This window comes from Pseudophryne corroboree, chromosome 6 (genome assembly GCF_028390025.1).
Source record: "Pseudophryne corroboree isolate aPseCor3 chromosome 6, aPseCor3.hap2, whole genome shotgun sequence".
NCBI lineage: Eukaryota > Metazoa > Chordata > Amphibia > Anura > Myobatrachidae > Pseudophryne > Pseudophryne corroboree.
In genome coordinates, this window is record NC_086449.1 from 555,048,722 (window position 1) to 555,064,692 (window position 15,971).

General features: G+C 46.4%; 1 pseudogene; it reads right to left on the reverse strand.

Moving 5' to 3' along the window:
* Positions 1-15,174: 15,174 nt before the first annotated feature.
* On the reverse strand, positions 15,175-15,294 carry LOC134936988 (5S ribosomal RNA; annotated as a pseudogene).
* Positions 15,295-15,971: the final 677 nt, after the last annotated feature.

The following is a 15,971-nucleotide window of genomic DNA, read 5'->3' on the forward strand; positions in this document are numbered from 1 at the left end:
TCTACCTTTTGGCCACCTCTGCTGTATTTGGTGTGACACCAAATACAGTATAATCATCCAAACAATAAAATATATAACTACTTAAAGTGAGTGCCGGCACCTTATTGGCGGTTCTCTCCGGCTGCAGAAATCACTCTGCAACCTTGTCGCCTCCCCTCTCCTCCCTGCCTGTGCCGGCACCATATTGCCGGGGATGCCCGGCTGCAGAGATCGCTTTGCAGCAGTGGCCCCTTGCTCCCCCCCCCACCCTCTGGGACATTACATACTAAGTAGCAACAGCCCCATGTCCCTGCCTCTAGCCACCGGCACCATATTACTGCGGCCCCGCTGCAGGGACAATCTATGCAGCCATTTCTCCCTTCTCCAGCCCGCCACCGGTACCACCTCCTGGTCTTTATGCAGCTTCTGTTCCCTGCTCCTGCCCGCCGCTGGCACCTTACGGTACTGGGGCTGCCTGGCCTGCAGAGATTGCTCTTCAGCTGCGCCCCCTCCCCTTTTCCTCCCTCTCTCTGCTGCACAAGCTGCTGTGTAAACGGCAGCTTGTGCTGTGATACGGGGGCTGTTCACCATCTCAGCATGGTGAACAGTTTCATGATAAAACTCTGAAAAAAATGCATTTTGGTGTTTGATGAATGGCACAATTTCTACATTCCCTGGGGAGTGTAGAAATTGTGATATTTTAAGGATTATATATACAGTATGCCCCTATGGGTGCCTCTATGTGCAGGGCAAAATGTGAGTTTTCCTTATAAAACAACTTTAAATTAGTTCATTAAACTTTATTTGCTAATTTGATATACAATTTGTATAATTAATATGGTTTCTTTGGGACAATAATCTTCCTTAATGAAGATTATTGTCCCAGAGCCTTTTCCTAATCATTAGAGATGTGCACCGGAAATTTTTCGGGTTTTGTGTTTTGGTTTTGGGTTCGGTTCCGCGGCCGTGTTTTGGGTTCGAACGCGTTTTGGCAAAACCTCACCGAATTTTTTTTGTCGGATTCGGGTGTGTTTTGGATTCGGGTGTTTTTTTCAAAAAACCCTAAAAAACAGCTTAAATCATAGAATTTGGGGGTCATTTTGATCCCAAAGTATTATTAACCTCAATAACCATAATTTCCACTCATTTTCAGTCTATTCTGAACACCTTACACCTCACAATATTATTTTTAGTCCTAAAATTTGCACCGAGGTCGCTGGATGACTAAGCTCAGCGACCCAAGTGGCCGACACAAACACCTGGCCCATCTAGGAGTGGCACTGCAGTGTCACGCAGGATGGCCCTTCCAAAAAACACTCCCCAAACAGCACATGACGCAAAGAAAAAAAGAGGCGCAATGAGGTAGCTGTGTGACTAAGCTCAGCGACCCAAGTGGCCGACACAAACACCTGGCCCATCTAGGAGTGGCACTGCAGTGTCAGGCAGGATGGACCTTCCAAAAAATACTCCCCAAACAGCACATGACGCAAAGAAGAAAAAAAAGAGGCGCAATGAGGTAGCTGTGTGAGTAAGCTAAGCGACCCTAGGGGCCGACACAAACACCTGGCCCATCTAGGAGTGGCACTGCAGTGTCACGCAGGATGGCCCTTCCAAAAAACACTCCCCAAACAGCACATGACGCAAAGAAAAAAAGAGGCGCAATGAGGTAGCTGTGTGACTAAGCTCAGCGACCCAAGTGGCCGACACAAACACCTGGCCCATCTAGGAGTGGCACTGCAGTGTCAGGCAGGCTGGCCCTTCCAAAAAACACTCCCCAAACAGCACATGACGCAAAGAAAAATGAAAGAAAAAAGAGGTGCAAGATGGAATTGTCCTTGGGCCCTCCCACCCACCCTTATGTTGTATAAACAGGACATGCACACTTTAACCAACCCATCATTTCAGTGACAGGGTCTGCCACACGACTGTGACTGAAATGACGGGTTGGTTTGGACCCCCACCAAAAAAGAAGCAATTAATCTCTCCTTGCACAAACTGGCTCTACAGAGGCAAGATGTCCACCTCATCATCATCCTTTGATTCATCACCGTGTACATCCCCCTCCTCACAGATTATCAATTCGTCCCCACTGGAATCCACCATCACAGCTCCCTGTGTACTTTGTGGAGGCAATTGCTGCTGGTGAATGTCTCCATGGAGGAATTGATTATAATTCATTTTAATGAACATCATCTTCTCCACATTTTCTGGAAGTAACCTCGTACGCCGATTGCTGACAAGGTGAGCGGCGGCACTAAACACTCTTTCGGAGTACACACTTGTGGGAGGGCAACTTAGGTAGAATAAAGCCAGTTTGTGCAAGGGCCTCCAAATTGCCTCTTTTTCCTGCCAGTATACGTACGGACTGTCTGACGTGCCTACTTGGATGCGGTCACTCATATAATCCTCCACCATTCTTTCAATGGGGAGAGAATCATATGCAGTGACAGTAGACGACATGTCCGTAATCGTTGTCAGGTCCTTCAGTCCGGACCAGATGTCAGCATCAGCAGTCGCTCCAGACTGCCCTGCATCACCGCCAGCGGGTGGGCTCGGAATTCTGAGCCTTTTCCTCGCACCCCCAGTTGCGGGAGAATGTGAAGGAGGAGATGTTGACAGGTCGCGTTCCGCTTGACTTGACAATTTTCTCACCAGCAGTTCTTTGAACCCCTGCAGACTTGTGTCTGCCGGAAAGAGAGATACAACTTAGGTTTTAAATCTAGGATCGAGCACGGTGGCCAAAATGTAGTGCTCTGATTTCAACAGATTGACCACCCGTGAATCCTTGTTAAGCGAATTAAGGGCTCCATCCACAAGTCCCACATGCCTAGCGGAATCGCTCTGTGTTAGCTCCTCCTTCAATGTCTCCAGCTTCTTCTGCAAAAGCCTGATGAGGGGAATGACCTGACTCAGGCTGGCAGTGTCTGAACTGACTTCTCGTGTGGCAAGTTCAAAAGGTTGCAGAACCTTGCACAACGTTGAAATCATTTTCCACTGCGCTTGAGACAGGTGCATTCCACCTCCTATATCGTGCTCAGTTGTATAGGCTTGAATGGCCTTTTGCTGCTCCTCCAACCTCTGAAGCATATAGAGGGTTGAATTCCACCTCGTTACCACTTCTTGCTTCAGATGATGGCAGGGCAGGTTCAGGCGTTTTTGGTGTTGCTCCAGTCTTCTGTACGTGGTGCCTGTACGCCGAAAGTGTCCCGCAATTCTTCTGGCCACCGACAGCATCTCTTGCACGCCCCTCTCGTTTTTTAAATAATTCTGCACCACCAAATTCAAGGTATGTGCAAAACATGGGACGTGCTGGAATTTGCCCATATTTAATGCACACACAATATTGCTGGCGTTGTCCGATGCCACAAATCCACAGGAGAGTCCAATTGGGGTAAGCCATTCTGCGATGATCTTCCTCAGTTGCCGTAAGAGGTTTTTAGCTGTGTGCGTATTCTGGAAAGCGGTGATACAAAGCGTAGCCTGCCTAGGAAAGAGTTGGCGTTTGCGAGATGCTGCTACTGGTGCCGCCGCTGCTGTTCTTGCGGCGGGAGTCCATACATCTACCCAGTGGGCTGTCACAGTCATATAGTCCTGAGTCTGCCCTGCTCCACTTGTCCACATGTCCGTGGTTAAGTGGACATTGGGTACAACTGCATTTTTTAGGACACTGGTGAGTCTTTTTCTGAGGTCTGTGTACATTTTCGGTATCGCCTGCCTAGAGAAATGGAACCTAGATGGTATTTGGTACCGGGGACACAGTACCTCCAACAAGTCTCTAGTTGGCTCTGCAGTAATGATGGATACCGGAACCACGTTTCTCACCGCCCAGGATGCCAAGGCCTCAGTTATCCGCTTTGCAGCAGGATGACTGCTGTGATATTTCATCTTCCTCGCAAAGGACTGTTGGACAGTCAATTGCTTGGTGGAAGTAGTAAAAGTGGTCTTACGACTTCCCCTCTGGGATGACCATCGACTCCCAGCAGCAACAACAGCAGCGCCAGCAGCAGTAGGCGTTACACGCAAGGATGCATCGGAGGAATCCCAGGCAGGAGAGGACTCGTCAGAATTGCCAGTGACATGGCCTGCAGGACTATTGGCATTCCTGGGGAAGGAGGAAATTGACACTGAGGGAGTTGGTGGGGTGGTTTGCGTGAGCTTGGTTACAAGAGGAAGGGATTTAATGGTCAGTGGACTGCTTCCGCTGTCGCCCAAAGTTTTTGAACTTGTCACTGACTTATGATGAATGCGCTGCAGGTGACGTATAAGGGAGGATGTTCCGAGGTGGTTAACGTCCTTACCCCTACTTATTACAGCTTGACAAAGGCAACACACGGCTTGACAAATGTTGTCCGCATTTCTGTTGAAATACTTCCACACTGAAGAGCTGATTTTTTTGGTATTTTCACCAGGCATGTCAATGGCCCTATTCCTCCCACGGACAACAGGTGTCTCCCCGGGTGCCTGACTTAAACAAACCACCTCACCATCAGAATCCTCCTGGTCAATTTCCTCCCCAGCGCCAGCAACACCCATATCCTCCTCATCCTGGTGTACTTCAACACTGACATCTTCAATCTGACTATCAGGAACTGGACTGCGGGTGCTCCTTCCAGCTTAAGTCTTTTCATTTTTCTAGCGAGAGGCTGAGTGCTTCCATCCTCATGTGAAGCTGAACCACTAGCCATGAACATAGGCCAGGGCCTCAGCCGTTCCTTGCCACTCCGTGTGGTAAATGGCATATTGGCAAGTTTACGCTTCTCCTCCGACGATTTTATTTTAGATTTTTGAGTCCTTTTTTTACTGATATTTGGTGTTTTGGATTTTACATGCTCTGTACTATGACATTGGGCATCGGCCTTGGCAGACGACGTTGATGGCATTTCATCGTCTCGGCCATGACTAGTGGCAGCAGCTTCAGCACGAGGTGGAAGTGGATCTTGATCTTTCCCTATTTTTGGAACCTCAACATTTTTGTTCTCCATATTTTAATAGGCACAACTAAAAGGCACCTCAGGTAAACAATGGAGATGGATGGATACTAGTATACTTATGGATGACGAGCGACTGCCGACACAGAGGTAGCTACAGCCGTGGACTACCGTACTGCGTCTGCTAGTATAGACTGGATGATAATGATATAAAAAATATATATATATCACTACTGCAGGACAGGTCTATATTGTATAATGACGGACCTGCTGGACACTGTCAGCACTGCAGACTCCTAAACTACTAGTATGAAGAAGATAGAAAAAAAAAAAACCACCACAGGTAGGTATACAATTATGGACGAGCGACTGCCGACACAGAGGTAGCTACAGCCGTGGACTACCGTACTGCGTCTGCTAGTATAGACTGGATGATAATGATATAAAAAATATATATATATCACTACTGCAGGACAGGTATATATTGTATAATGACGGACCTGCTAGACACTGTCAGCACTGCAGACTCCTAAACTACTAGTATGAAGAAGATAGAAAAAAAAAAACCCACCACAGGTAGGTATACAATTATGGACGAGCGACTGCCGACACAGAGGTAGCTACAGCCGTGGACTACCGTACTGCGCCTGCTAGTATAGACTGGATGATAATGATATAAAATATATATATATCACTACTGCAGGACAGGTATATATTGTATAATGACGGACCTGCTGGACACTGTCAGCACTGCAGACTCCTAAACTACTAGTATGAAGAAGATAGAAATATAATGAATGACGGACCTGCTGGACACTGTCAGCAGAATGCGTTTATAGAATAAAAAAAAAAAACACCACACGAGTGTTTAACTTTTTTCAGGCAGACAATATACTGGTGGTCACTGCTGGTCAGTCACACTGGCACTCTGGCAGCAAAAGTGTGCACTGTTAAATATGTACTCCTGCTATAACTGCTCCCCAGTCTCCCCCACAATTAAGCTGTGTGAGCAGTGAGCACTACTCAGCACAGTCAGATATACATAGATGATATTATCATGCAGCACACTGAGGCTGAGCACAGATATGGTATGTGACTGTGTATCGTTTTTTTTCAGGCAGAGAACGGATTATATTAAATAATAAATAAAACTGGTGGTCACCACCACTAGTATAACTATCAGCAAAACTCTGCACTCTCTGAGTACTCCTAATGCTCCAGTAAATCAAGTGTCTCACTCTCTATCTAAACGGAGAGGACGCCAGCCACGTCCTCTCCCTATCAATCTCAATGCACGTGTGAAAATGGCGGCAACGCGCGGCTCCTTATATAGAATCCGAGTCTCGCGATAGAATACGAGCCTCGCGAGAATCCGACAGCGGGATGATGACGTTCGGGCGCGCTCGGGTTAGCCGAGCAAGGCGGGAAGATCCGAGTCTGCCTCGGACCCGTGTAAAAAGCGTGAAGTTCGGGGGGGTTCGGATTCCGAGGAACCGAACCCGCTCATCTCTAATAATCATGCCAGTTGTCTAACAACTCCAACCACTTCCTCCCAGGTCTCTTCAGCCTGATCTCCCGTGTTTCTCCGGCCTCTTTTCCACCAGTGTCTCTCCTGCTCCCTGCATTCCTCCAGCTCCATCCACAGTCACCTTCTGTGTCTTCAAGCTGCTCTTCTTCGTGTGCCTGCTTCTCTGGAGATCCCAGCAGCATTGCAGGTAACTGTTGCAAACAAATTTATCAGGGACAGTTGGATTTGGTTATAGGCCCATGAGTCGCCAGGTTCCCTAGGAGCCAGGGGACTAATTCAGACCTGATTGCTGCTGCAAATTTGTTGGCAGTTGGGCAAAACCATGGGGGTCATTCGAGTTGATCGCTCACTGACGATTTTCACAGCACAGCGATCAGTTAAAAAAATGGCAAAACTACGCATGCGTATGCACCGCAATGAGCACGGGTGTCGTAGGGGTACAAATAGCATCGTTGCTGTGCAATGCTTCTAGCGAAGAATCCATTCGCACAACCGATCGCAAGGAAATTGACAGGAGGAGGGCATTTATGGGTGTCAACTGACCGTTTTCTGGGAGTGGTAGGGAAAACACAGGCATGTCCAGGCATTTGCAGGGTGGGTGTCTGATGTCAATTCCGGGACTGGACAGGCTGAAGTGATCGCAAGGGCTGAGTAAGTTCAGACCTACTCAAAAACTGCAAAAAACGTTTTCGTACCGCTCGGCTGCACATGCGATCGCACACTTGCAAAGCGAAAATACACTCCCCCGTGGGCGGCGACTATGCGTTTGAATGGCTGCAAAAAGTAGCTAGCGAGCGATCAACTCGGAATGAGGGCCCATGTGCACTGCAGGTGGGGCAGATATAACATTTGCAGAGAGAGTTAGATTTGGGTGGGTTATATTGTTTCTATGCAGAGTAAATACTGGCTGCTTTATTTTTACACTGCAATTTACATTGCAGATTGAACACATGAGACAGAGTGACAAACTCAAGAAACAGAAACACAATTTCAAACATGGTGCTAAAACTGGGACCACCCATTGCCAGATCTCTAGTTTCGCCTATGTGCATGAACATCAGTCATGTAAGCAAACTTAAGGTTACTCAGGATGTCCGGGAAATTGACTCTGCTGAAGTAAGCCCAGAAAACTGGGTCACACGTCACTGTTTTCTGCAATGCTGCCTGTCACCCGCCCCAAATGCCAGCCGCGTGTCAATTATCTGGCAGTGTTTGGGTCACTACAAGTGACAAAGCATCCCCAGATACACACATCTGCAGTGTAGCTTCTTCAGATGCGTGGATATAAAAACATTGGAGGTGTACATCATACTTGCCTACCCTCCCGCAATGGGTGGGAGGCTCCCAAAAATCGTGTGGCGATACCGCCCCCCCCCTCCCCCTCCCCGGAAAGGTCTGCAAGTGTCCGGCATCTGTTGCCGGCCCCAGCACCCTTCCTCGGCCTCCCACAATGGAGCACTAGTGAGCGGTCCTAGGGGGATCCGATAACGCCCATAATGACATTTTCATACCGCCACGCCAACGGACACACCCCCTTACTACTGGGCACGCCCCCTGTTCGCCGACCAGGCTGCCCCCTTCCGGAAGAGGGGGCTGCAATGTCGGCAAGTAGGGTATGGTGTACGTACATCTCTGAATTAGGCTCACAGTCTGGAGCAATTCCTTCTAAAGGGCCCCATACACTTATACGACATGACGGTCCGTCATGTCATATAAGATTTCCTCCAACATCCCGGCAGCCTCCCCGTTGGCAGGATAGTCATAGATATATCGTATGCAGGTTTTTTTGCATACGATGTATCTTTTACTTTCCCATCCATTTACTGCGGGATCCGACATATAACGAGTGCAGCACTCGTGATATGTCGGATCTAGGGGGATCCGATCCGATGCACACGGGAACGCGCATCGGATCGGGGGAACAGCACACCGAAAATGCCCGATTTCACCCAATATATCGGGCCGAATGCCCGACCTGGGCTGAAATCGGGCATTATCGGTCTAGTGTAGGGGGCCCTTAAGTTCTAATCGCCCCTCCTGGAATTATGCAGGGAAATATCTTGCTCTCCATTCATTTGCTTCACTCATACCTCGGCAGGTCAGGGGTGCTGCATAATTTGCAAAAATGACGCAGCACACAATACTGAGGCCTATCTCATGGCATTTGAGTGAATCACAAAACATTCTAAATGACTGGTGTAGAATTGGAATGAGATGCTAATGCCTTATATGTGCAGTGAAACGTAGAAAACCTTCAGTACACAAATAGGATTTTAATGAAATACAGGAGATGGATTATCAAACGTTAAAGCAGGAGATTTTGGCTTGCATTAGAGTTACGGCTGCAGGGAGAACCCAACAATTTCAAGACTGGCGCTTTGAAAGAGAGAAATTGGATTGATCACAGCTTTCTGAATTGTCTAAATTACATTAATAAAATGACAGCTGAAGCGATTAAAAGTGCAACACTTTTCTTTTTATTATTCTAACACCTTTTTTTTAAAACATTTTTTTCTTTATTGAAGCATGTGTGGATTACATGTCGTAAACGTTAATATATTTAACACTGGTATTATGTGATGTATTGTATATCAAAAATAAATTTAACATACATAACAATAGTTTTATGTGATATTACCAGCAATAGCAATCGTATGATGTGGCATATTACTTACTAAAAGCAAGTTTGGCATATATGACAGTAGTATTATATGATATTTTTACAACATTAATATCGTGTGTATATAGCGATAACCATGTTAGATATAAACCATGGGAATAATTATGTATTTTATGAGAAGACCTAGACCGGTGAATCATGGACATCTGGAGGAGGGTCTGAAATCTATAGCTATAGGGGGATCTTGAGTGTTTCATACCACAGCTTACCTCGAAAACATTTCCATAACTGGTCCCTAAGTTGTGAGGATAGAGTGGCAATGTAGCTATCCCATGTATCAAAGAAGTACTTTGTGAATTTTTCTTTTTTTAGTGAGGCTTCCGGCCAATTCATCCTAAAAACATGAAACAGCTTTTCTAAGAAAAGTGAAAATGGTGGGATGGCTGGTTACATACACATAAAATGCATTTCTTGACCAGTAATAATTTACACACTCCCTTTGCCACATGGGTGTTCCTAGGTAGGATTCCGAATATAGCCCATTCAGAGGTCAAAGGCAAGTAAGGTATGAAGTGGCGGGTCACATATTTCCATATTTGGGTCCAAAACCAACATATTACCGTGCATGCCCAAAGACAATGTAATAGGTCCGCCCTCAAGGATCCACAACTGGGACAAGAGTGGTCCTCCACTAGTCCAATGAAATATCAATGGTGAGGGGAAAGATATGTTTTGTGGAATATGTTAAGGAAAGGTTCGGCATATGACGCTGCATGTGTCATTCTAATTGAATTGTATAGTGTTTGTAGCAGCATCTGTGTGGTTAAGGCAGAGAATTTCTTATCTCCATTGCGTGAGCCCAGTTGTTATCGTGTCATATTTTACTGGAGTGCAGACTAATGACAAAGTCTGTTAAAGAGGTAAAGCATGGATGGGGAACCTTCGGCCCTCCAGCTGTTGCTGAACTACACATCCCAGCATGCCCTGTAACAGTTTTAGCATGGCCAAATAGCAAAACTGTAGCAAGGCATGCTGGTATGTGTAGTTCAACAACAGCTGGAGGGCCGAAGGTTCCCCACGCCTGAGGTAAAGGAAGAATCCCAATGTTATTCACTGCTAGAAGAATTTGGCACATTCCAAGACACAAAAGTCAGGTAACTGCACACAAGTCGTATCTACAGTACTTTTCATCCATAATTCTGTCTGGTTCCGGTACGCTGAGCCCGGCCTGGCTGCGGATCTGGAGCCCAAGGCTGGCGGTGTGTGCTCTGCACCATGAGCGCCTCCTTCAGCCGCCGGGTGCCCACTGTGAATGTATGGGTACTTGGCTAAGGGGGAAGCAGTCACCATCAGGGTGCCCCTGATGGGATGTGCATGCTGGGCTGCTGCTTTGCTGTCCACCCATTCCCAGCATACACGCGGCCAGGTGTTGTTGGCCCTGCTCCCTCCAACCCGGAAGTAAATATCTGGACCTGTTGCTCTATTAATACAAAAAACCCACTATAACTCGTGGATGCCAGGCAGAGAGGGACCTGGACAGGCAATATGGCGGGGGGGGGGGGGGGGAAATCGATGCACCCCATTGTGCATTGAACATGCCTGGAGCCGGCCCTGGTAACAAGACCTCTCACACGTGTAATGTTCTCTGTTTCATTGTAATTTTCCCCCAGGTCAGAGCAGGTAGTCAACTGCTTCCTACTAGAGATGAGCGGGTTCGGTTTTACTCGGATTTACCCGAATCTCCTTATTGGCTCACAAACGTCACGTGTTTTGGTTAGCCAATAAGAAAAATCCAGAAAAAAAGAACTTGCGATAATTCTGGCGTTAAGAACCAAGTAAATCCGAACCCGCTCATCTCTACTTCCTACCATAAGACTGAACCTCATATTGTTATAATAGAGATCCTTACACACGTGAAAGGTCTTGTTGCCTCACTTAAAGAATCAACCTCGTAAATAAAAAGTACTTTAAGTATTATTGGGCAACTATTGAAAGTTATTATATCACTGTTTTGTTGCATGTTAAGGTTAAGGCTAAATAAGACCCTTGCAATGGCTCCAACCTGGCCAGAGTTCTTTAGTGAAGTGCTTTCATTACAGAAATATTTGTTGTAGAGCATCGAAGGTCAAATGTGCATCTTGCAATGCAGCTTCTTTACATTCTTAAAGAAAGTAAAGGAAGCGTTGGTTGTCAGAATTATATCATTTAATAGTATAAAAAATTATTACACATTGTACATGGCAGGTGTCTAAAAAAAAACCCACAATTTAAAGCCGAAAATGAAAATGGCTCACATACAAACTTAATCACAAAAATTAAAAATTAATGCGTATGGTACTAGCTCCACCCAAATTGGTAATAACTTTGTTAGTATTGTTAGGGCCATTTTTTTATATAATTAGTTCATAAAACTCAATAGAGACGCTTTAAGAGAAGAGGGTGCCAGTGTGCAAGCTCCGATCGGGCCCCCTCCCCTCTGGTGGTGCTGTCAACTTTGGCATTGCGCCAGAGTCTACTGGGCATGCACAGGTCTCCGGAAACATGGTGCCACATTCCCGGGGACATCTCTACTGCGCATATGCTAATCACCGGAAAATGGCCCGGTGCGCATTTTCTCAGTGATATTTGCAGCGTTGCAGCCAGCAGAGTGCCAACAGAGCAGTAAGTATAACTAACTGTGTGCAGGGTGTGCAGTGTGTGGGCCCCCCAATACCCAGGGGCCCATGTGCACTGCACACCTTGCACCCATTATAGATACGACAGTGGGTCTCTGCTATACCTTCCAACATGTCCCTCTCCAGGAGGAACAGAATACTCTGCTCCTGGACTTCCTTCTTAATTTATGCTTGCCATCACCTGTGGTGAAAAACCTTTCTTATCCATTAACCTGTACAAAACAGGTGATGGCAATCACAAATTAAGAGCAGAGCATGTTGTCCCTCCTGGAGAGGGTCATGCTGAGAGGCAGCAATTCCCCACGATTCAAAACTGTCCCCCACTCGATGGGCTGGATCCAGCTCCTGGTGAATAACAAAAGAAAACAAAGAGCAACTTGCCCTAAAGTGGTGCACTAATTATATATAATATTAAAATATAACTTTTAATTCTTTATTTTATAAACTTTAGCGAAATATTAAAAACAATAATAGTGAAAGTTAAGAAATTGAGATTAAAAATGTATTTGCTGCTATATACTGATATTTATTATACATTCTGACTATGAGTATCTCTGAGTGCCGTTATTTATCAGCAGAACATAAAGGGGTTCACTACGATATGCCGGCGGTCGGGCTCCCGGCGACCAGCATACTGGCGCCGGGAGCCCGACCGCCGGCTTACCGACAGTGTGGCGAGCGCAAATGAGCCCCTTGTGGGCTCGCTTCACTCGCCGCGCTACGCGCGCCACACTATTTTATTCTCCCTCCAGGGGGGTCGTGGACCCCCACGAGGGAGAATAAGTGTCGGTATGCCGGCTGTCGGGATCCCAGCGCCGGTATACTGTGCGCTGGGATCCCGTCAGTCGGCATACTGAAAACCACCCACACACAGTACATGTACATGTACATGAAACTGGCTCTTTGACAAGCAGGAGACAATCAAGGGGCAAATTCTGACAGCCCACAGGAACTAATAGAAATTGAAAACGCAGATGCAACTTTTGGCTTATCACAGCAAATTTATTGATGGAAAAATACAGTGATACTCAGTGCACAGCAAATACATTTTTAATCACAATTTCTGATCTTTTACCATTATTGTTTTTAATATTCTGCTAAAGTTTATAAAATAAAGAATTAAAAGTTATATTTTAATATTATATATAATTAGTGCACCACTTTAGAGCGAGTTCCTCTTTGCTTTCTTTTGTTATTTGCTATATATAGACTATATTGCCTGTGGTAGCACCCCCTGAATTACAAAATAAATATTCCTAGAATTAAATATTGGGGATTTTGAAGTGATATACACTCACCCGTGTGATTGGTATATGTGCAAACGATTCCAGCTCCTGGTGGCCGCCCCTGTGCATCTTCTTCATCCCCAGGGGAGCAGCTCAGGGGGTGCTTTATGTCATGCAGGGACTTCTGCCCAGAGGAGGGCAAGGACTTTGGAGTACTTGAGCCTAACATGACCAGAGGAGATTCTCCTACAAAGGATGGTCTGCTCTCAGTAACCGGGGGCCATTGGCACAGAGCCCGCTGCTTATAGGAGGGTGGGAGAAAACGGGGAGCGGTGACTAAAAATCAGCAGCACCCTCACATCTAGCGATCCCGACATTATGTGCAACAGCTATATGGTAAGGTGCAGACCCTGCCCCCTCTACATCACCTGCAGCCTGTCTCCCCACCGTCCTCACATGTACCCCGGTCTCCCTGATGTACAGATTCTGATGGTGACTATCCCGGGTTCCTGTAGCCAGTGCCTCTCTCCCCATTACTGTAATGTTAGTATTCTCATTGCAGGGGGGGGGGCGGCAGTGATCTCAGGTGGGGTGCCAATGCTGGGGTCCCGGTGTGACCCCTGAACCTGCTCCACAGTACCGCCGCCGCTGCCGGGGATCCTGGGATGACAAAGTCAGCCCAGCCGGCAGTGAGGGTGACAGGAGTAGGTGGATACTGCCGGCCAGTGTGCACCTACTTATCGTTCAGTTGGGGGGACAGTTCCCCCTACACCTGAACGATTAGTTGGGAAAATCAAACAGGTTTGATTTTCGCAACTAGTTGGACAAACCGTTTCTGGAAGTTTTTTAGCGTGTGGGAGCAAACGGCTGATAATCATTTGCTCCCACACACTGCCAGATTATTGTTCCAACCAGCCAACTAGTTGGCTGGTTGGAACGATATCCCCCTGATGTATGGCTACCATTAGTCCTGAATTTGCAACCACACACAGGGATGAATTGTATTCAACTGCAAGACAAACTGTGATCCCTGTGTGTGGCTGGAATCTCTGGATGTGCCAGCATGTGGGAGATAGAGTGCTTTGCTACAATTGAATACAAATGGAGACCTGTTGGATACATTTATCTCTGGCTTGTAAGCACTTGCATACTGTTACTAACATTAATAACCGTTAACGCATGGATATAATTCCCTAATCTGGTTCTATGGTCCGATTATATGAAATAATGGCCCTAACAATACTAATAAAGTTATTACCAACTAGTTAAAAGCCTGTCAAAATGACGGACACCAGGGCCAGATTATAGGGGGGTCAGGGGTCGGTCGCTACTTACACAGGGGTTGCCGGGTTTCTGAGACTCCCCCTGCTGGAACTAGGTCTCTGTCATGCTGAGCAAGTGTAGGTGTGTGTTGCCGGCCCACCATAGAGGTGAGGAATATATATATATATATATAAAACACTCACTTCTCCAGCGATGCAGAAAAAGTAGACAAGCCAGCACTCACGTGTAGATGAAAGAAAAGCAGGATTTATTCCTTAACCAAACGGCATGGTGAAGTACAGCAAATACAACAAACACAGCCCGACAGCTGTTTCAACCGACTGGTCTTCCTCAGGGGCTAACCGCACTGTTGTCAGGACATGAAATATAAGCCTCAAATGGCACCACAATCAACCCAGCAGCATCAGGACGTGGGCTGAGACAAGTCCAGACACGCCTAATGCATCCCCTGCTGTCTTCTCCCATTCCATGACACTGGTAACTAAGCTAAACAAACCTGGTGTCATGCATAGCAATGGCTCCGGAGCGCGGCAAAACGTGCGGTGGGTGGTCTCAGCAGCCTGACTAGTAAATGGCATGCTGATAGTAAGGGGAATTGCAAGGACACTGTATATCAAAACAGCAGTGAATGAAATGAAGTGATATGTTTAAAAAAATAAATGGAATAGTGCTGAAGCTCAGCAGAGCAGGGTTCACTGAAAGTGCTGGCTAGAAAGTGCAAGGGGCAAAAAGCAGGAAGGAGTGACAGGTCTAATAGAAATAATAGCTGGTGACACAAGGACAACCCTCAAAACAACCTACTGCAAAGCAATGTCCACTTGTTACGGCAATCAATATAAATAAGAATATATGTGCAAAAAGAATCCAATCTGCCCTATTGGGTAGAAAACCTACAGAATGCACAATGTCCGCTGCCATGTGGTATTAAGTGAGTTATGTACAGCACCCAGTATTCCCAGATCGTCACCGATACTGGTACTGACTGGGCCCAACACTGCTTAGTTACCAAGATCAGCCGGAATTGGACATTTACCAGTGTGGTATGGCTGTAAATATCCCTAGACCAACATATGTTGTCTACTGGGGAATCCCATATAGGCAGCTGGAGTCTGATACTGCTAAATACAACACCAAGGATGGACAATAAGCTGCATATAGTGAGCAAGAGAGGGTCTGCATGGTGGATGTTGAAAGCGAGGGTGAAAGGAAAGGTGTCACTGCTAGTGAAGTGGGGACCTGTCAGGATCGAATCTCTAGATCTATAAAGACACACGGCGGTGTCTGACAGCACATAGCATGCAAAGAACATCAATAACAGGACACACGGCGGTGTCTAAGAAAATTAAACCAAACAGCGGAATGTAGAGTCCAACAAAAAGTCACTATAATATGTCACAGGAAACAACCTGAACGAAAATCTTCATTAAGGCCAATCGGAGTAAGGCAATTAAGTCTGTGTATCCATTGTAGTTCTCGTTGTAGCAAAATTCTGTCCCGATCAACCCCACGTTGTAGGGGCGGTATGTGATCAATGATACAACATTTGAGCTGGTTAACAGTATGATGTGCATCCTTGAAGTGTCTTGCGACCGGTAAGTTAGTAAAGTCTTTTGTGGTGTCTGTAGCAATTAGGCACTTCTTGATAGATGAGCGGTGTTGGCTGAGCCATTCTTTCATCATTCTACTAGTCTTGCCGACATACAGACGGTTGCATGGGCATCTCAAAATGTA